Raw genomic sequence first — 7,265 nt, 5'->3', positions numbered from 1 at the left:
GTTCCGCTTGCATCTCTTAGGAGGCGACAGGCCTTTCATCTCCCGGGAGGGTCTCACCTTGGCCTTCAGACGCCAGCCGAGAGGGGCTGGAAGGGCAGGATTAGCATAAAGAAGAAAGGGGCTAGACCAGGTTCAGGCTCTAGCCCCAGGAACCCTTGACAGGAAGCGTGGGGTTGCTGCCCAACCTCCCACGCAGTGTAGGTGAAACTGGGCCCTTTTGAGGGACTGTGACTAAGGACAAAACCCTGATAAATAATATTTATGCGTCCTTGGGCCGAGAGGGAGAGAGTAAAACGGATGAGTTAATTTTCATAAATTGCTACGCTAGGGCTAAATGCAAAACTACAAAATGTCCTTCTAAAAGTTTTATTGAAATCTTACCAGGTTTGACAAGACTTTTGGTACAAGTTAACTTTTTCCTTCACTTTGTATGCTGTTACATCTCATTCTTGCAACACTGCGTACACAGAAGACGAATCAATTGAAAATGATTGGCTGCAAAAGAAGCAGAAAACAGCCTTAGATCTTTATTATTTAAATAGCTCTATGAAAAGTCAATCTGTGACTTAAGAAAATTTAGTCAATGTTTTAGCTTATTTGATTATATTTTATTTTGAAGTAACTGCAATACACTGAGATACTCTTTTTATTAGGCAATAGATTTTTTGTTTTGTTTTTAAGAGCAGGCTTCTAAACTCAGGGCTTTCCCAAGAAACTTATCTAGCTCAACCTTAGAGGCAAGTAAGAGAAAGGTGAAATTAACCCCATTTTATTGATGAGAAAATGGAGCTGCAGAAATATGTCAGTTATTGAGAGTTGCAAGCAGTCTGTCACCGATGACGGGAAGCACCATAAGCCTATTAATACCTGCTTCATCCACTAAACCAGAGATTTCTTGGTTATCTTTTGATCCCCGCCGCCCCCTCCCCACCCACACACACTTAGGTATTGTAGGCAGTACCTCATGTCTGAGAGAAACAGAAACAAGTTTGGAGACATATTCCTGGAGACCCCAAATCACTATCACTAAAAAGTTTGAATTAGAAAATTTCTGCCATAGAAAATTACAACTCAGCAATAATTTATTGTGGAACAAGCTTCCATATTAACAAAATAACAAAATGTTTATTAATCCCTAGTTAGAAATGAGAAAATTTCAGTTGACAGGCTTCAGAATGGTGGGTCATTTCCTTTGAATTGCTTCTTAATTCACCTCATCTTTAGGTGGCAGCACTACTATATAAATATGTTCAAAACTACAGTCTTCTGCAGCTTGGTATCCTAGAGTGTTTTGTCCTAAGTGCTTCCAAGTATATTGTGAAGATTAGAAGCTGGTGAAAATATGAAATCATAGCTGAGAATTAGAATACTTAGGAGGCTACAGAGGAGGAAAAACAGGTTTTCAGAGAAATGAATAAAATACATGGAGTTACTAAGGGAAAAGATTATAAAGGTGTGAGTTTTTTTTTAACTTACAAATTTATTTTTATTTTTTAGCTATACGAGGAGAAAGTAGCATCTTTAAAGACCTCATATTGAAACAGCACAAGATAACCTTCCAAAGCAAACCATAGTTTCTTAATATTACATATTTTTCAAGTATTTAGAAGTTTAGAGTTGTAAGTGGTATAGTTGCCAGTATTCACTATAATTTTTAAATTCAGTTGCAATTTTCCTCACTAATTGCATTGCATCAAACTTACGAAGATCCTGAATGGGACCTTGTTGACCCTTGTGGAAGAGAATAACTAACTCATCTTGGCCCCTTTTCTTGCTTCCTATATTTTTCATGTAAAAAAACAAATCATTGCTCAAAGAAGTGAAAAGACAAACAAGTGTAAAATGATAGCAATTTACAGATATTCTGTATCTTAATTTCTCCCATATTTTTTTGAGGGTAATAAATTGGGCTATATGGGGGTTATTTGGATCCAGTGTTTCCTAAGTAGAACTTTGTTGTAATTAATCTTGTATATTTACAGTAGTTCTTCCTATACCCCTATATCCAAGCAACAAAGCAAAATTGACTTTACATGCATTTCAAAATAGACTGCATTAAATTTACAATTATAAATACAACCACCAAAAAATATAGAGGTATGACCATCAGAAGTGGGAAATCAAATCATTTCTGAGTAGGCAATAAAGTGTTAATAGATCTTTCTTGATGGCAGCTTCCATTTTTCTCAAATCAAACTTGGAGGAGTCTCAAGCAAATTGGTAGAACTCAAACTCAGCAGTATTATGTTAAGATTTTTAAGCTCTCTTGCACCAGCAAATCATGCAGCCTGGGGGCCTTTGCTCCAAACTTCTGCCAACTCCATTTTGGCAGTAAAGTGTTGTGTGGAACAAAGTTTGCACGTGTTTGGGGTGTGAAGTGGTTCCTCAGGCATTTATTGGTTTTATTCCAGTTTAGGGACTTGAAGACAAGGGTCAGAAGCATGAGGCTTGTATAGTTCATATGTGCCCTGAAACAGACTATGCTAGTGATCTTGAATTTTCACTTAAACAAGAGTAGCTTTCTTTGTTCGTGTCTGAGTTATTGAAGTGGACCCTTTAGTTTACGCCTTAAGTGCTCACATGATATTCAACCAGTTCTCAGAAGCAGTTCTCAGGATTCTCTCTGTTGAGGGTATAGAGCTGTGGAAAAATCACTCCTCATCCTCTTACCCACAATATCACTAAAATGTAGCCCACTAAATAATAATATGCAACTTGAGGGCAAAAGGGCCAGTAACTATTTAAGCTTGACCCCTTTGTCAACTTATATGTAACTGTGAGTCTCTAATCTTTTTTTGTATCAATTGTCTAACTTCAGCTTTTTTACCTACCTCCTTCATTCATGAAGTCTGTGGTTAACAACACCTGGTCCAGATATGTGTGCTAATTTTTCTTATTTCAAAGGTCCCTTGTCCTGTTGGAAATGTATATAAACAATCTCAGTTTCTATTTTTTTTTCAAGTAATTCTAATAGAAAAATCCTTGTGTAGTCTGAGGTAAAAGAATTTGAAAGCCATTAAGAATGCTGTTAGGGGTTCTCTGGTGGCTCGGATGGTAAAAGAATATGGCTTCAATGCAGGAGACCTGGGTTCCATTCCTGGTTGGGGAACTATGATCCCACGTACCATGGGGCAACTAAGCCTGTATACCACAGCTAGAAGAGAAGCCTGTGAGATACAATGAAGAAACAGTGCAGCTACAAATAAAACAGAAATAATAAAATAATAATTTTTTTAAAAAAAAGTAATTCCCAACTCTAACATATGAATGAAGTTGGAGTTGGCAAAGAAAGCTGGACCTTTCCAAAGAGTGGATCTATTGGATTAGAAAGTACCACTGAACTTTGTTGCACATTTTATGTGACCCCACAACTCCTTTGCTTGCTTACTTTAGGTTATCAACATGTTGCCATTTTATTACATGGAGCAAGGCTAAATACATACATTCATGAGCAGGTATGTACATACATCTGAGGCCAATTTAGGCCATTTTTACAACCCAGTCCAGTAGCACTTGGCAATTCGATGAAAATCAGTTGTGTTTATTTCTGTAGTGAGTAAAATATGTCAAGGGGAAAATCTAAATACATCATGGGAAAAATACAGAGGGAGTTCTTTTAATACTTTGTGTCATGTAGAGTTTTTGTCTTTCAAGTAGAACTTTTCTTCTTGTCTGCTTTCAGTTCAGTTCAGTCGCTCAGTCATGTCTGACTCTTTGCAACCCCATGAACTGCAGCACTCCAGGCCTCCCTGTCCATCACCAACTCCCGGAGTCCACCCAAACCCATGTCCTTTGAGTAGGTGATGCCATCCAACCATCTCATCCTCTGTTGTCCCCTTCTTCTCCTGCCCTCAATTTTTCCCAGCATCAGGGTCTTTTCCAATGAGTCAGCTCTTCACATCAGGTGGCCAAAGTATTGGAGTTTCAGCTTCAACATCAGTCCTTCCAATGAACACCCAGGACTGATCTCCTTTAGGATGAACTGGTTGGATCTCCTTGCAGTCCAAGGGACTCTCAAGAGTCTTCTCCAACACCACAGTTCAAAAGCATCAATTCTTTGGTGTTTAGCTTTCTTTAGAGTCCAACTCTCACATCCGTACATGACCACTGGAAAAACCATAGCCTTGACTAGATGGACCTTTGTTGGCAAAGTAATGTCTCTGATTTTGAATATGCTGTCTAGGTTGGTCGTAACTTTCCTTCCAAGGAGTAAGCGTCTTTTAATTTCATGGCTGTAATCACCATCTACAGTGATTTTGGAGCCCAGAAAAATAAAGCCAGCCACTGTTTCCACTGTTTCCGCATCTATTTGCCATGAAGTGATGGGACCGGATGCCATGATCTTCGTTTTCTGAATGTTGAGCTTTAAGCCAACTTTTTCACTCTTGTCTTTCTTGTCTGCTTACTCAAAATTAATTATTAACTGTAAATATAGTTGAATGATTAGTTTTTACTTTCTAGATATTATTGATAAATCAATTTTACTTGATAAGTATGTAAATAAAGAAATGTTTTTAATTACTATTTTAGAATATCATTAATATACATATTACATAAGCATATTACAGCTAATGCTTAATTTACATGGCTCTTTTTTTCCTTTGAATTTCCTTTTGGACAAGAAATATTAGCTGCTACTTCAGAACTGGTTCTTGGAACCCACTGCTATTTATCAGTCAGCCTTATTTTCTTGAGTCATTTATTGAACAGTATTAATACCTATTTGCCAGACATTGTTTTAGGTGCTTGAACAAAACAAAATCCTTGCTCTCGTAGCATTACCAGTCTAGCAAGACAAATAATGTAATAAACTCATATATAATATGGTGCTAAATAATAAGTGTTAAAAAGAAAAAAAATACAGGTAAGAGGAAAGAGTTTTCTGTGTGATTGTGTATGAATGTGTATGTGCATGTCTCCCACTTGACATTTTAAATAGAGTGATCAAAGAAGTCTCTCTGAAGAGGTAACATATGGTCAGAGACCTGAAGTAGTCATGGGAAGATCTGGGGAGATGTGCCACGTGTTATGTTCTAGGTGTTTATTTATGCCACATAAAGTCAGTCACTCAAGTATAATTCAGGTAACGTGTATAATCCAGTTAAACATCATATTAGGTATACATTTTTTTTTTCTAAAGAGAAAAAAACTCATTAGGTTTTCAGAAAAGTTTTTCATTTAATCCCAGCATTGCTCTAGATTTCCCATGATTAGTATTCCATTATTTAATACAATAAAAACTTATGGCTCTACAGACAAAGCTTCATAGTCCCTCCTTATCTGCAGTTCTAAAACCATAAAACTTTTTTCTTAATTCATTTTGTGGCAAAAATGGATCTGAATTGACGTAACGGTTTAAGTCTTCATTAATTCCATTTGGTGTGGCTATTGATACATTTCATTATGGAAATATGTGTTTGATTAAGGTATGCTGCCCAGGACAATCTAAGTTAAGTAAAACATAGGTAACATAATACCTTACATTCCTAAAATATGAAAGGAATTTTAATTCAGAAACACATCTGGCCCCAAGGATTTGGGATAAAAGATTGTAGACCTGTATCAGATTTCTTCTTGGTTCTCTGATTAAATATCATATTGATGTTAGTCTTTAGATATTTTTTATTCAAAAGTACAGTGCTTATATAATGCTCTTATTATATGCCTAGCACTGTGTAAATACTCTCTATTATCTCATAAAATCCTCACAACAACCTTATGAGTAAGTTCTATTATTCTTGTTTTATAGATGAGAAAATTGAGCTACACAGAGATTAAGAAACCTGCTAAAAATCACGCAGCTACTAAGTGACACTTCCCTGGTAGCTCAGATGGTACAGAATCTGCCTGCAGTGTGGGAAACCTGGGTTCGATCCCTGGGTTGGGAAGATCCCCTGGAGGAGGGTATGGCAACCCACTCCAGTTTTCTTGCCTGGAGAATCCCTGTGGACAGAGGAGCCTAGGGGTGAGTCCATGGGGTTGCAAAGAGTCGGACACAACTGAGCAACTAAGCACAGCACTAAGTGACAAAGCTAAGAACTGAACATAGACAATTTTCCTTCATAGTTTGCTATGAACTAACTCTCCCTCTTTCTATCCTTTTCACCCTCCCTTCTTCCTTGGAGAAGTTTTGACTATAAGCTCTTTCTAAGAGCGTGGTTTCTCCCTTCTACTCTGAAGTATCAGCTATCTCAACTTTACATTTCATTTACAAGCAAATATCTATCAATAACTTTTTTCATTTTATTTGCTCCTGCTATAATTTCAGCCGTTTCTATTTCAAGTTGACATTGGAAATTTACTTATTCTCGTTCTCATTCTGATAAGTTTCCAAATTAACATCATCTTTCACCATCCTTTTCACTTGAATATCTTTGGACAATTATGAGACACCTCACTTATTATTGTGGTCTTGTCAGATGTCAAATCACATAAAAAGTTTGGATCTAGTTTATTGAGCAGTAGCATCTGCCAAATAAACCTCTGTCACTGCATTGTAAGTTTCTCTCACTCAATGAATTACATAGCTTACTTCAGATCATTTTATTCTAAGCATATTAAGTTTATGTTTTGGGGTTGGAATTATGTTTTCATTAGTTTGTCCTCAGATAAGACTTCCTCCATAAGTAATTACAAACTGCAATAGTTTCTCCTGTTATTTATTTACTTATTATTTGTTGAGTACCTAAAATCACAAGATTGATTGAGTATATATCATGAAGTTGGGCAAAGACTCTATTATAGGTAGGGTCAATTTAAGTAAGTATATTACGTTGAACTTTCTAAGAATCTATTCTTGATTGTTTCAGAGAACCATTGTAAAACATTAAACAAATCACTTTAGTTGTTCTCTGTGAAAATTAATGTGCTGTCCTTGAATACAAAGATGAAGGTTCTGACACACACTAAGTAAAGCATTATCTTCTGTGTAATGCTGATAGACATTCTGAGCCAAACACAATTTCTCTGGAGTCACTCAGCAACTCATATATGCTAAGTTTAGGGGTGCAGTTCATGGCCACTAGATCTAAAAAGGAATTAAACCCATCAATTTTACCTCATTAACATATTGCTTAAGCAAATGAGCCAACAAGTCAGTTATTAAATTGCTGAGAAGGTAGAGAGACTGAATAAATATGTGTGTGTTGTTGAGACTGGCTATAAAGTACATCCGTTTATTATTTGAGAAATTGAGGGCTTTACCAAGGCTTACCTTGTATAACTTTCTGTCTGCTGAGGGATCCAAAAGATGAGATTTTTTTTTT

General features: G+C 36.5%; 1 long non-coding RNA gene across 1 annotated transcript in view; it reads left to right on the top strand.

Annotated features, from left to right (window-relative positions):
- LOC104996198 overlaps positions 1–5,836 on the top strand; it is a 9,843-nt gene extending 4,007 nt beyond the window's left edge. Inside the window, exons 2-3 of the long non-coding RNA XR_826146.1 lie at positions 3,394–3,455; positions 5,750–5,836. This is a non-coding gene — a long non-coding RNA (uncharacterized LOC104996198). The remainder of the gene's footprint in view (positions 1–3,393; positions 3,456–5,749) is intronic.
- The last annotated feature ends 1,429 nt before the right edge of the window (positions 5,837–7,265 follow it).

Source organism: Bison bison, unplaced genomic scaffold, assembly GCF_000754665.1.
Source record: "Bison bison bison isolate TAMUID 2011002044 unplaced genomic scaffold, Bison_UMD1.0 scf7180017864291, whole genome shotgun sequence".
Classification (NCBI taxonomy): domain Eukaryota; kingdom Metazoa; phylum Chordata; class Mammalia; order Artiodactyla; family Bovidae; genus Bison; species Bison bison.
The sequence above is the reverse complement of the archived record's forward strand: the minus strand, read 5'-3'. Positions and strand labels throughout refer to the sequence as shown.